The sequence below is a fragment of the Balaenoptera ricei genome, chromosome 2, assembly GCF_028023285.1.
Source record: "Balaenoptera ricei isolate mBalRic1 chromosome 2, mBalRic1.hap2, whole genome shotgun sequence".
Classification (NCBI taxonomy): Eukaryota; Metazoa; Chordata; class Mammalia; order Artiodactyla; family Balaenopteridae; genus Balaenoptera; species Balaenoptera ricei.
Window position 1 is genome coordinate 144,672,497 of NC_082640.1, and position 14,125 is coordinate 144,686,621.

Here is a 14,125-nt window from a genome sequence, read left to right on the forward strand (position 1 = left end):
CAAACCACAAGCAAGCAGCCCTTCTGTAGGGTCTGAGGGGGAGTGCAGATGCCCCAACCTACTGTCTTTACAGGTTCATTGTTTGCTGTCTGACCTCTCTGGGGCAGTTGCAATCATTTCCTCTCCCGTCTTCCTGCCTTCACTAGTTCCCCCATCCCATTCATTCTTTGCACAGCTACAGCACAGTCTCCTTAAGGCACCCGTGATTGAACTGGGCACTCTCTGATTGAAAGCTTCAGTGGTTGTCCATTCCTTGGAGAACGAATGCACACAACACCCTCTCCCACTGTTTTCTTACTTGCAACATACTCTCAAAAAACTGGACAAAGTACTTGATGTTTTCTGGACATGCCCTGCATTTCCTACTGACAAGTCTTTACCCATTTTATTCTCTTCTCCTAGGATACCCACTCTCTACCAACAGCCCCCTATTCTCCCCTGTTGAGGAGAATACCTGTGAATGTGACTTCATTTGGAAATAGGGTCTTTGCAGATGATCAAGTTAAATTAAGATGAGGTCATTAGGGTAGGTCCTAATCCAAAATGACTGCTGTCCTTATAAAAAGGAAATATGGACACAGACACAGATAGGTACAGGGGGAAGACAATGTGAAGATGGCAAGGTGACAACAGAGGCAGAGATTGGATTGTTGCAGCCATGAGCCAAGGGATGCCAAGGATTGCTGGCCACCACCAGAAGCTAGGAAGAGGCAAGGAAGGATTCTACCCCAGGTTTCAGAGGCAACATGGGCCTGCCAAGACATTAATTTCGGGTATCTAGCCTCCAGAACGGTGAGACAATACACTTCTGCTGTTTTATTTTTTAATTTTTTGGCCATGCGGCTTTTGCAGGATCTTAGTGCCCTGACCAGGGATTGAACCCACGCCCTTGACAGTGAAAGCACAGAGCCCTAACCACTGGACCGCCAGGGAAGTCCCAAATTATTGCTGTTTTAAAGCACCCAATTTGTGGTACTTTATTACAGCAGCTGTAGGAAACCAATACATTTGTCCTTCAAAGCACAGTTCATATGACACCTACTCCATTAAACCTTCCTTGACTTCAATCTGTCAAAGTAATTTCTTGTGCTCTCCTACAGTCTCATAATATTATTTTTACAGCATGTCTTTTTGTCTACATTTTCTGTATTAAATTGTGAGTTCCCCGAGATAACCCTTTATCCATTTATCCACTTAACCTTTTTGTCTCCCCCAGGGTCTACACCTCTGCATTTAGAAAGTTTCCCTTAGATGTTTATTGAACTAAGTGGAATGGAATCTATGTTTTTAAAGATACAAATGACAAACAACTTATAAGAAACTAATTTTAGATAATGTTTTATTATCATCTGTTAACTCATTAACTATTTCTAGAAGAAAAAGCTTAGAAAAAATACAATGGAAAAATGAGGAATGGACAGCAACAGGCAATTCTCAGAATAAAATATAAAAAATTTGGAAAGATATCACATTACTCATAATTAAAGCAATACCAATTAAAACAAGTTATCATTTCCCACCAATCAGATAAATAAAAGATCCAAGTTTGATAATACATCATGTTGGCATGGATTTAACAAAACTAGAATTCTCATACATGATTAGTGAGGATGTAAATTAGTACAACTTTTTTGAGAGTAATTTGAACAAATTATGGTTCATGCATAAAACAGAATATTATGCAGTCCAGAGTAAGAATGGAGTAGAACTACATGGGCTAATAGGAAATGATCTCTAAGACATATTATCATGAGAAAGTAAATAAAAATATACCATGCTATATATAGGATGCTTCTATTTCTCTGTAAGAATGTATAAATACATACATATGCTTATATATCATCTGATGATTTTTGTAATGGTATATAAGAAACCACTAATTGTATTTGTCTTTGGGAAAAAGACTGGAAGTCTCAGATAAGAGGAAGATTACTTTTTACTCTGTACTCTTTTTGTACTATTGTAAATTTTACTAGAAGCATGTATAATTATTTTCAATTTTAAACATTTTCTTAGAAAGACTCTAGTATTAAATATGTACATAAAATACTATTTGGTGATATCAGACTCATTTTGCATATTATAGTAAATAAATGATTCATCTAACATGATTTAATTAACTTTAATTATATACCTGTTAAAATTTGTAATTTGAAAATTCACTTAATTACCTGTTTTAGAATAAGACATTAAAAATGTGTCACAATTTTATTACGAAAGCAAAACATGATTATGAAAGAAAAATAGAAAATAAAGACAAAAATAAACATTATTATTTCTACCAACCAGAGATTATCAGGTAACAATTCAATGAGTATCTTTCCAGAATTTATTCTATGCTAAAATATGTATACACAGAAGGGACTTATACGTAATTATAATTTTTCACTGATAATATATCATTAACATAATTTCTATGTTTATAAATAGAATTAGACTTCTAGAGCTGAAGAAACCTTAAAACTAATTTAGAACAGTATAAACAAAAATGACACCTACATACAGCACTGCACACATTTCACCCTCCTTCTTTGCATGCCCATGACAGATTGTTGAGTCATCATGGCATGTTCTTATAGAGTTGAGACAGCCTCAAAGTCATCCTCACAAAGTGCTACACAAAACCACAACCAAAAGATTAAAGATTAAAGTTGTGCAAGGTGGATCTGTTTATTTTTGACTAATCTAAACCAATAAAGAGGAGTCAAGTGATTTCTTGACCAAAGCTACATAATTAGCAGTAGATCCAAGGTTAGGAACTTGCTAAAATATTATATTATTGTAAGTTTTTAAATATTATTTTATGGAATACACTTCAAAATATTAAGTTTGAAACACTGAAATTAGAAGGTTAAATGAAGTTTGGGGCAAAAGTATGAAATAATTAGGTACAGCTAAATTTCTATTTATTCTTTGTGTTTAACCTGAATTGACACACGTGGCAATTTTGCCTCTGCTGTAGCACACTGTCCTAGAATACAATTGTTCCTCTACTCAATATTTTGAAAGACTGCTATCGATAATTCTAAAAGGTCCTTCAAAACTCTTGTTTATGAAAATCATCTAGGGTCCTGAGATCCCTTGAAGCCCATGGTGTGCATTTTAGAATGTGATGCGTAGGAATGTCACCTCTACCCTGAATTTGGGACCCTGGGAGAAGAAAACTATCTGTGCATGATTTATACTTTGGATTCCCGAATTTTTAAGGCACATAGTTGTCTGTGGCCTTAACCAAGTGGTGTGTAGTAGTGTCTTAGGCCAGGTTCACATATTGTATCAACAGTGTATTATAGCCTATAATGCACATCCTGGGACCATATTCCACCAATTAACGATGACAAATACTCCCCAGTTGAATCAACAATACTTAACAAGCATTTATTGAGCACTTATTTTGTGCCAAGCACTGTGTTAGGTTCTGAGACTACAAAGATTAGGCAGACACGGTTCCTGGCCTGAAACACCTTGCAGCAAAACAGGAGAGACAGACGTAAACAAGATCGTTTTTTCTACTTTGGATGTTTTCCATGGTTTGTAATTACCTCATGGATGAAAAAAAGAAGAGGCAATATTTACAAATCAAATCTAAGTAATAATCTATTTTTCCTTAATATTTTAAGAAATAAATGAGCAAATGGGACCTAATTAAACTTAAAATTAAATGTTAATTAAAATTAAACAAACTAAACAGCAAAGGAAACCATTAACAAAACGAAAACGAAAAGACAACCTACTGAATGGGAGAAAATATTTGCAAATGATATGACCGATAAGGGGTTCATAATCAACAGCTCATACAACTCAACATCAAAAAAACAAACAACCCGATTAAAACATGGGCAGAAGAACTGAATAGACATTTTTCCAAAGAGGATATGCAGATGGCCAACAGGCATGTGAAAAGATGTTCAACATTGCTAATCATCAGGGAAATGCAAATCAAAATCACAATGAGATATCATCTCACACCTGTCAGAACTGCTGTCATCAAAAAGAACACAAATAACAAATGTTGACCAGGATGTGGAGAAAAGGGAACCCTTGTTCACTGTTGGTGAGTATGTAAATTGGTACAGCCACTGTGGAGAACAGTATGGAAGCTTCTCAAAAAACTAAAAATAGAACTACCATATGACCCGGCAGTTCCACTCCTGGGTATATATCCAAAAAAACCAAAAACACTAATTCCTACAGATACATGCACCCCAATGTTCATACCTGCATTATTTACAATTGCCAAGATATGAAAACAATCTAAATGTCCATCAACAGATGAATGGATAAAGAAGATGTGGCATATATACAGAATGGAATACTACTCAGCCATAAAAAAGAATAAAATTTTGCTATTTGCAGCAACATGGATGGACTTGGAGGGCATTATGCTAAGTGAAATAAATCAGACAGAGAAAGGCAAATACTGTATGAAATCACTTATATGTGGAATCTAAAAAATACAACAAACTAGTGACTATAATAAAAAAGAATCAGACTCACAGATATAGAGAACAAACTAGTGGTTACCAGTGGGGAGAGGGAAGGGGGGAGGGCAACATAGGTGTAGGGGATTAAGAGTTACAAACTCTTCAGTATAAAATAAGCTACAAGGATATATTGCACAACACGGGGAATATAGCCAATATTTTATAACAACTATAAGTGCAATATAAACTTTAAAAATTGTGAATCACTATATTGTATACCTGTAACTTATACAATATTGTACAGCAACTATACTTCAATAAGAAAACATAAATAAAAGCTCCTGTTAAAGTAAGAAAAAAAATTATGAAACACCAAGTTGTAGAATAATGTCTTTTTGTTTATATTATATTCATAGCATATATAATTTAATTTATTATGTTGTTTATTTATTTCATGTATATGTATTAGATATACCTGTAACACTGGTTATATCAGAGGAGACGTATTGTCTGCAATGGGGCAGAGTGGGAAACTTTCCTATTTGTTTTCCATTTGCTTTTCTTGTTGGATTTTTATATGAAAATATATTATTTTATAATTTTAAATAATAAAAGATATCTGTAAATAATTTCCATTATTTCAAGAAAAGTGGTATATTTTCTTATGATCCTTTTAAATCATAAAAGTAAGTTTTTTAAGAGATTTAGCCAATTTTGAAATTCATGAAATCAATAAATCAAAACAGGTCTGCCCTGTTCCCAATGTGTAGCATAGTAAGCATGGTTTATGGTGATTAAAATATTTCTACAAGACCAAGTAGGTGTTAGAAGAAGAAAAAGGTTTGGCATATGTTCCCAATGATTTTGTAAAAAGTGTTTTCTCGAACTGAAAGGACCATCTTCAGTCCTGCAGTTTCTTTGTGGACTTTATCCTATTCCAGGCTTTCTCTTGAGGTCAACCGGAGCCCATGTCCTTTCTAAGGAGCACAAACTAGATGCAAAGCTGCAATTCTATCTGATAGTGTTGACATACTAAGAAAGAAGGCTCAATAGAATCACACAAAATTATTATACTGTCATCAGCACTATCCTATCATACTCTCCTTGTAATCCATGTTTTTACAGGTTAATGGTGAGTACATCAAGCCCTCAATATAAATGGGACACCAGAACAATGAATGCAATGCAAGAATTAATAATAATGATGATAATGATAACAACAGTATTGCTTATATGCAGAAAATACTGTGAGTGACAGAATAAAGCAACTATAAGGTAGCTAATAGGGGTGAGAAGATTGAGTGCTGAAAGAGAAAATTAAGAAAGGATTTTAAAAAATGTTTTAGCATTATAACAGAAACACTACTGATATACAAGACATTAGGCATCCCATGGTGACAGCATCTGGACAGGTGACTATATTTCCCCTCCACCTTTCACACAGTCTCTGGTTTTGCTTTGTTTTGTTTTTGTATTTTTTTTTATTATGGTAAGATACACATTACATAAAATTTACCATTAAGTGTACAAGTGGCATTAACTACATTCACAATGTTGTGCAATTATCAACATTATCCATTTCCAGAACTTTTTCATCCTCCCGAACAGAAACTCTGTACTCATTAAACACTATCCATTCTCCTCTCCCCTCAGCACCTGGTGACCTCTAGTCTACTTTCTCTCTCTATGAATTTGGCTATTCTAGGTACCTCATATAATTAGAATTATACAATATTTATCCTTTTGTGTCTGGCTTATTTCACTTAGCATAATGTCTTTGAGATTCATTCATGTTGTACCATGTGTCAGAACTTTATTCTTTTTTAAGGCTGAATAATATTTCTTTGTATGTATATATACCATACTTTGTTTATCCATTCATCTGTTGATAGACATTTGGGTTGTTCCTACCTTGTGGCTTTTGTGAATTCTGCTGCTATGAATTTTTATACCACAGCTGGGTGGCTATTTCCTGCTACTTCAAAGGCAAAGGATTTTGATAAGAGCATATATTAACTTTAGAATGGTTTATTTTGTTTTTGCCTTGAGTGTTTGTACTGTGGCACTAAGGAAGCCACAAATTCAGAGACTTGGACCAATAACATTAATACAGAGTGAAAGACAGGTCTCTGAGCCCGAAAGAACTCCTTACTTTTATCTAACTTGATCTGTGGTATTGCCATATTTAAAGAATGCGTCAACAATTGGAAATGGCTTGTATGAAAGTATGGAAAAAGCAGAAGATGAAGATGAAATTTGAAGCTGGAGAACCTTGATAAGCAAACTGTAAATTACAAGTCTATGGAACAGATACATCCATCGTGGAGACAGACACAGCAAATTATTACAGTATGATAACACATATTTAACTAAATAAACAAAAGGCCTAATTGTAAACCTTAAAGTAAAAGGTCTTTCTTCATGATCTGCTTGGTGGGCATGCTCCGTCATGTGCTTTATAACTCTGAGGACTTTTTTACTCAGAGTTTTAAATTTAATAATTAGTTGTACATCTATTTGTTTATTCTTTCTCTCCCTTAAGTTCAGTGAGGATGGGGATTGTGTTTATCTTTTGCACAGTGCTTGCTACATTTATACATCAGTCTCTTATAAATTTGGTTGGTCTGATCCACTCAGACCAGAACCTAGAAATTAAATGCTAGAACTTGGAAAGCTAAAGCTGTAGATTTTAGGCAATTCACCAATTTACCTTATAATAAAGTCAATCAGGCTGCCTTCCCTGCAAAATCTTTCCAGCACACCGGGAGCCTCTCAAACCCCAATAGTACTCAAAATTGTTCAAGCACTACAAGGATATGATAGAAATTTTCATTGATATTCCAAAATGATCTCTGTAGAAATGTGCACAAGCTCTTAAGTTACTACAGTTATTTCTTCCTACCAAGATATTGTAAGATTTTAACCACTCTGTCTAAAGTGGAAACTAAAATATAGATGGAATAATGCAAAGCACAAGTATAATATTGTTAATAATTTTATTAATGACTCATTTACCTTTCTACTCAGATTTTTCAAACAATTTAGAAACCATGATAATGGGGATGAGAAATTCACCCAAAGAACAAACAGAATCATGGAGAATCCCTTGCCTGTTCTCAGAATGGAGCAATGGCCGTGGTAGGAATAGAACTGGCATGTCTTGGGTTTCCAATTAAAGGGTTTTTCTTTTTTTTTCCCAAAGAAAGACTATCTTCTGAATATGAAAGTGACCTGAGTGAACTATCTTCCACTGCAAGTCATGTTGCATATGGCAGAAATAAGCTTTGTTAAAGCAACTCCTATAAGCTGCTGTGTATCTCATTTGCCCTCTTGGAAAAACCCATATCCTAACTCTATCGTTCAAATAATACTCATCAGTTCAGATCCTATCAATAACAGTACTAGACCCTGAGGACTCTTTAATAGAGAGGTTTATGAGCATTAAAGAAAAGTACTTTAGAATGACTCACCATTCCTCATAGTGGAAGAAGAAGCAGGTATGGTTTTCTACATGGTTAACATGAGCAAAACTCTTGTACCATTCAGTAAGTTGCTGCTGCTAATTTTGGATTCCTTCTCTCTAGGAACTGTAGAAAACCCTTAGCCAGGGGTAGCTTGAGAAATGGTTATAATATGAATTTTTCTTCTTGTTGGTCTTCAGGACCCTCTTTTGTATGTCCAACTGGGTTACTGCCTACATTTCATATTCTAATATCTGGGTTCTTACTTCCATTAGAGATTTTCCTAGGCTTCCTTGCATAACAGCAAATACTTATATAAAGTTTACTTTGTACCAGATACTGCTCTAAGTATTTACATATTAAGTCTCACAACAAACCTCATGAGATGTGTACCATTATAACTGCATTATACAGATGGGGAAAATAAGGCACAGAGAGGTTAAGAACTTGCCCAAAGTCACACAGCTAATATGTGGCAGAAACTGAGGATTCAAATTCCATGTGATTAACTATTGTTATATTGCTTTTCTAAGTACCAGGTACTTGATCACAGAATTTTTAAGGCTTGCTCCCACCAGTATGCTCAGAAAAATACCTATTTCTATTCCTTTTTTATCCAGTTTGGCATTCTAAACTCCGAATTAGTTTGAGTGGAGAAGGACCACAGGGGTATGGGAAGTAAGACCACATATATACTATCTGTGTTTCCTTTGTAGATGAAATTAAGATCTTTCAGAATTTGCACTTGCAAAAGTACATGCAATTGCCTTAAACCTCTCATTTTCTCATGCCCTTAATTTTTAGGGCCTAGTGAGTTAACCGAAATTACAGTCCTATTTAAGTGTCAGAAAATTAAAGTATGTAAAAGATCATATGTGAGTTTTGGGATCTGATCATTAGACCAGGCCCTGCCTTTAGCAATTCATTAATTTTTATTTTTAAAAAAATAGCCTCTTTTTGGAGATTTAATGGATCACATATTCCTAATCAGAAAAAAATAAAACAATTTCCATTTTGAGATATATATCTATAGTGAATCCAGGAGAAAAAAAAAAAATACTTTTGGTGTCTCTTCTACAGCAGATCTACTTCCTTGCTTTCTTAACAACTGAAACCAGGCCATATGGTTCCAATAATGGAAAATAGATTCACTTATTTCCAGGATTAAAAAATATAATTGAAATACATGTAAAATTTATTATATGTTTGTTGACACTAAATTTCTTTGCAAAGCCACACTTTTATCACTTAATAAAAAGATAATACATACTGATAAGACTTTAAATGTCTATTGAAAAAAAATCACAGTTGATTAAAAATGTTGAATTATTTTTTATCTTATGCAAAGATATTTTATTGTTGTGCAAGATTGCCCTCTTGTGTTTTCTCTAGCTAAATCATTATTATTTTTATCAATTTAATATTCAGCTTGTAACTTTTCAATCTAAAATTAACTCAGTACTAAATGAACTTCAAAGCCTTATATTCAAAACCATATAAATCAGAAATTAATGTTAGTGCTATGGCTTGTGATACATTCTACTCCTTTAAATCTCTGAATTAATCTATAAAATACTATGACCTAAAGTTAACAAAAAGCAGAGTTAAGCAGAAGTAATTACATAAAGAAAAATTTAGAATTATATCAAGGAATATAAAACCCTGATATTAACTACCCACTTTACCAAGTTACGGCAAATGCAGCCAATTAGCCTATTAATATAGGTCTGGCTTAATACCCTCGCAGTCAGTTTCTCCCTTTAGCTCACTTAGTTATTATGGGTACATAAAAGCACTGTTAACATTTTTAATTATTTTCTACGATTTTTTCCTTGTATATTAAATTACCAGTTTTCTTTTAAAAGTTGCCTAATTAAAACAGGTACTCTCATATGTTGAAATGTAAATTTGGTACACTCCTTGTTTGGTAAGTCAAATTGACAGTATATGTTAAAAGCCTTAAAAAAGGATTATCAGGTTTGCTTCTAGGAATTTATCTCAAAAGCACAAACTTAAGTACCCCCAAAACTTAATGCCCATACTACTCATCATAGTATTATTTGAAGTGCAAACATTGGTAACAACCTAAATATGGCTGTGTGTTGAATTAGATTGGAATAGAATGATACAATGGAATTTTTTGCAACAATTAAAATTTTAATTTAATATTTAAAATAACACTTTTGTTATGATGTTAAGTTTAAAAAATTCAGGATATAAATACATGTGTGTGTGTATCACAATGATCTAAAAGCAGTTCTCCCAAGACTAAAGAAAGTCTAAAAAAAATGCCTTAAAATATTAATAGGGGTTGTCATTTGGGGGTAGCACTATGGTAGCTTTTTCTGTATTTCACTTGTTGGTACTTTACCATGTTTTATTGTTGAATAATGTATTACTGTTATAATGGGGGAAGTCCCCATGTTCCTAATATCAGCAGAATTGAGGTACTGCCTTCAGATCAGGAATTTTTCGGGTTTTCTGTACAAGCTCAGAAAGCTTTTGTAAAGGAAACTAAGACCTCAGAAACTAGCTCAGGATGTAGCCAGTTGAGCCACTGAAGAAAAGTAGAGGGGTCCGTAGATCAGTGAAAAAGTGGGGAAAGTTCTTAGGATGGATACTTTCTCTCCTAACACTTCATCCTTTAGAAGAGAAAAAGAGTCAGGTGATGGATGATTCCTTCTCCAAACACATAAAAGAGCAAACAAAGCAACAACCATTTATTAAATGCTAAATATGTGCTAGGTTGGTTGAAAAGGGTCAGAAGCTAAATGTGATGAATGGCTGAGAGAAATGAAGGATGGCGATAGCATTTCACCTCCAGCCCTCATGTAGGAACTTATCAGCTAGATTGGAGCTAAAGAGCTGGTCTTTCTACATGCAGTCCTGCAACAATTTTCCAGACTGCAGCAAGAGTGATCTTTTCAAAGAGCAAACCTTCAACAGATTCCCAGTGCCCCTGGGGATAAACTCTGAACTCCTTACGGTGGCTGACAAGGCCCTTTATCATCTGGCTTCGGCTTACATCTCTAGCCTCCTCTTCAACTTCCACTCCACATTCCAGGCATTCTGACATTCACCAGGCTTTTCCTCAGGTGTTCTCTCAGGTTGGACTCATCTTGTCTCCTTTATCTAGCTAACTCCTGCTTACTTTTCAAGTCTCTGGTTAAATGTCACCTTCATCGGGAAAATTTAGCTGTACCCGCTGTGTGCTCCTATTATAATCACTGCTTTCCTTGTCAAAGCCCTTTCTGTATATAATTAAATTCTCTGGTTTAATTGTCCTTCTCATCTGGACTGCAGGCTCAGTGAGGGCCAGGGCTGAGTCTGCCCTGTTCACCTTGATACTACAATGCATAACCGGGGAGCAATAAATATTTACTGAATGAATGAATAAGTGGATGAATACGAGAAATAGCCTAATTATATTCAACTTCTCCAAATTTTCTTTAAAGAGGTACTCTAATTGATGCAAGTGCATATCAAAATAAAGAGGACACATGTTGTGAGGGTTGTGGTCTTGGGGATGCTGGGAGTTCTTCACTCAGCACTTTAGTCCTGCATCTTGTACTCACTTAACAGATACATGTGTACATGCACAAATGCTTCAAGAAATTTTTCAAATTAATTTTTCAAGCCTCTAGTGGAAAAAAAAACCACTCTGATACACTGGCCAGTTGTTTTTAATTCTTAAAAAACATGATACCTTCATTCAACAATAGGGGACTAAATAAATTATGATTCATATAATAGTTATCTTTAAATGCATGGGGAAATAATAATATTATTAATAATATAATATTAAGTTTCTTTACAAAGTACACAAATTATATATATAGAATAAGCTAATCTCTCCCACATAAAAAGAAATTTCATAGTATATACTGTATTTACCTAATAAAAAATTGAAAGGAAATGCATTGAAGAGTAAATTGTGATTATTTCTGAGGATCATCACATGTAAACTGCTTTTCTTCCTTACATTTTTCAGGATTTCTCTCAGAATGAGTGTGTATTACTTTCATTAAAACACCAAGGGTTATCAAAAAATTTCTGTAATAAAATGAATTCTTTTATGTGTAGGCAGTTGTTTCAAAATTTGTTTTAAGACTAAAGGATAGGCATGAATATTTTTCATGCAGCACAGATATACTTAAAAATATTTTATACTGAATAGATTTAATAATGCAATGACCTTTAATGCAGATGCTATGAGGAGACACTACAAAACTATAATCATCTTAAATTTAACTTACATATCCTTATGTTCAAAGTTTTTCGTATTTCTCAAGGGAAAACAATTTTATTAAAGACTATTTTGTGGACTTCCCTGGTGGTCCAGTGGTTAAGACTCCGCGCTTCCACTGCAGGGGGCACAGGTTTGATCCCTGGTCGGGGAACTAAGATCCCACATGCTGCACAGCGTGGCAAAAAAAAAAAAAAAGAATAGTTTGCGAAATGGCTTAGAAAGTAAATTAATGCACATATTATTATGCCAAGCACAAATAAAATGACATTTTAAAACAAGACTAAAGGAGAGGTTAGAGGCAATTAACTAACTGTATAGTTACTGGAAGTGGATTAGGGGAGAGGCTAACCTGGGCAGAATTACCTCTTGAAATAGTCAGGCCATAAGCAGCAGTTCAGACAGCTAGTCTGGGAAAGTCCCTTACCTGCACCACCTATCTCAATAGATCTAGGAAGTTGCTTTTTCTTTTGCTTGAACAATAGGCCCAGTGATAAGCAAAACTGCCCTCCTCCAAAGCTCCCTGAAGTGCAAAGAGACTAAGAAGATCAAAGGGACCATTAGCCACTCCCTGAACTTCAAAGGTTTGTCCTATGGGAACTCTGAGAAGCAGCTGTGAGATTACTTGGAGACTTCCATTACAGTGTATAAATATAACATTACAAATATCTTGGTCACCATATTCTTTTTATTTCCTCACTGTGGGTGCATTTTAGGTTTTACAGTTTTGTACACATATTAAAAGGAGTAACAAATCAAAATATATTAGGACTAGAGACTTACCCACCCGAGTGAGTCCTGAGGCACTATTTTTAGCATTACATTCATATCGTGCTAAGTCTAGCTTTTCAATGTCTTGATCGTTTCTATACTTACTCATTCAGAAAAAAAGTAATAAAACAAGCATTTTATTTCACATAGTTTGTGTTTTAATGCAATATTCAAACAAAATAATTTAACTTTCCTGGACTAGTTTCACAGACTCAGTCCCTGTAATGATCAAAGTGTCTGTTCTAAACCAGCTTTACGATGGAGCTGACTCTACAAATGGCAGAAGAGAGGAAAAAACCTGGATTCTCAATAATATCATTGAACCAACTAACCCTGAACTTCACCCTGCTTCTGATCTCTTTTACATGATCTAATTCACTCATTTATTTAACAGCTAGATTGAGTTGGTTCTTCTGTTATCTGTGGCCAAAGTACCCCAACCAAAGTTTAGATTTGATTATTAGGCAATGGGGAGTCACTGAAGAGATTTAAACAGGAGACTGACATAATCAGTTTGCATTTTATGAGGACAGTAGTGGCAGAAGTGCTGAGGATGGAGGGTGGGATGGGAGACAGGCTAAAAGTTACTGAGGCCTTACTATGTGCTTTGTGCTGGTCTAAAACACTTTACATGTATTAATTCATTTAACACTTCCAAAATTCTATATGAGGCATGTAATATACTACCCACATTCAGTAAGAGGAATCTGAAGTCCAGAAACATTAAGCTGTCCAAGACCACATAGCTAGTAAGTGGCAGAGCCAGGATTTGAAGCCACTTTTATTATTGACATTTCTTTATGCCTCCCTCCTACCCTCCAAGCCATAATCAGAAGAAGTTCATCTTACTCTCAGCCTCAAATAGACCTAATTGATATAAAAGTAAACCCAGCCCCTTTCCAGTAATTGACACAGAAATAGGCTGGCAACTCAATTCTGGTTTGGCTTCTAACCACCAATTCATACTGCATACTTCATAGGGTTATTGTGAGAACTGAATGGGCTACTGCTTATAACATACTTGGTATGGGGTAGGCCCACAATAAACGCTAGCTACTACTATTATGATTGTAGACCACTACTATCAAGAAAAACAGAAAAGGAATGTTCAGAGAAGGGGGGCAAAGGATAGTGGTATGACAGAAGCCAAGCAGAGTTTTCAGTAGAGCACAGCAGGATCAAATGCCATGGAGGAATAAAGTGACACGAGAGTGGAAAAGAGT